Consider the following 1,768-nt stretch of genomic DNA (forward strand, 5'->3'; position numbering starts at 1 on the left):
ACTTACTGAAGCTGGATCTTCCTTCATCTGCAAACATCTATCCCAGTGTCTGGCAGAGACACGATCCCATGCTTCAGTAGGTATAGTGTGTATATATGATTGTTTATTAGCCACAGCATATTTGTGCATCTACATATTAATTTAATATCTAAGGTGTGCGGGCCCTTTTCTTATTTTTGTAGTTTGTATTGAGGGGAGGGGGAACCCTCTTTGGCTACGCTCCTGTAAAGTTGCCAAGAACGGTAGACATGACCGAGCTGCTATCCGGTTACGCTCTGGCAGGTTACAGGAAAACAGTGTCCTAGTCCCAATGTGCTGTCAGGTGTGGGGTGCATCACACTAACTGGTAAGCCCCAGGCCTCCGCTGCCTCCATCTTCAGGAGGCGCAGCACACAATTTATGGGACACAAAGTTCAATGCAATAAGCAAACCTTTACTGGTCAGCTCAAGTACATCAAGATGTAACAAATGGGATAAGGCACAGCACTTCATGTTTCTTACTTCCTTAGTACAATATATCTTCAGTTCTACCACTCTTTCATCCTGGACTATCCCTAAGCCCACTGACTTCGTCAGCCTCAGGAATTTCCTCTCCACTTCAGCAGTGCACCAGTGACCTTGAGATATCAAAATACCAGGCCCTCTCCCTGATACCTTGCCCAAGTCCAAGGTTCCGGACTTTGTAGGAATGTCCCATACTCCCTCCTCATAGGTCCCCCTTGTTCCCCATACTGTTCTGTACCATTCCATCTACCCCCTCCTTATACTGTGTCTGCACTCCAATCTCTCCCATTTCTTACACTGTGTCCGCACTAGTCCCCTAAACATCCCCTCCTCCAGCTAGTCATTCTGTTTCCTCAACCATCCCCCCACTCCTCATACTGTGTCCAAACCAATCCACCCCGACTCCTCATACTGTGTCAGCATGTATCTCCTTCTCTCCTCCACTTTGCCTTCCACTCCTCATACTGTGTCCACACTAATCCCCCACTCCTCAGTGTGTCCACAACAATCCCTCAGCTTCTTATACTGCGTCTGCACTAATCCCTTTACTCCTCATAGTGTCTGCACCAATCCCCCCTAGTTGACCAAAACACCATTGCCATTTTCACTAATGTATCAATACTTAGAATGATGACTCATTACAGATTTACATCATCAGTTGGGATAACATCAACATGAGTTCAGTGCCATAAGCCACATGACAGTTGCATAGATAAGATTTTTAGCAGAAAAATAATTGTTTCAAGCTCTCTGATCATTTTCCAATACCTGTTTGTTTCTCCCTGATTTTTCACAGAAACAGCACCCCTCTCACTCACAGGCAGTGTTTGATATTACAGTTAAACCTTTTTGTCTTACATTATCCTTTAAAAAAAAGTCAATGGCAATGAAAATACCAGGAAATATATGAAGCAGATTATATTTTATGAATTAAATGGTATGTCAAGGACTTTTTCTTTTTGCTATGGACCTAAAAACTAACAAGCAGGGAGTTGCTGACTACCTCCCTGTTATAGCTGGCACCGGCTCAGAGTGGTCACATGCCAGCGATTTAGCTGCTCTATGTCATCAGAGCAGCGCCTCCTTTTCCAAGCCGTTCTGTTGATGGGGTGTGGCTGCCAAAATCATGCTGATTGTCACCTGGCTTCCCGCAGTTAGACAGTCAATCAGCATGACGTCGGTACTCATGCCCCATCAATAGAGTAGAGCGGAAGAGAAATTTGCTTTGTCAAAGTGATGCCAGGGGAAGCCACTGAGTCACCAA

This window comes from Ranitomeya imitator, chromosome 10 (genome assembly GCF_032444005.1).
Source record: "Ranitomeya imitator isolate aRanImi1 chromosome 10, aRanImi1.pri, whole genome shotgun sequence".
Classification (NCBI taxonomy): domain Eukaryota; kingdom Metazoa; phylum Chordata; class Amphibia; order Anura; family Dendrobatidae; genus Ranitomeya; species Ranitomeya imitator.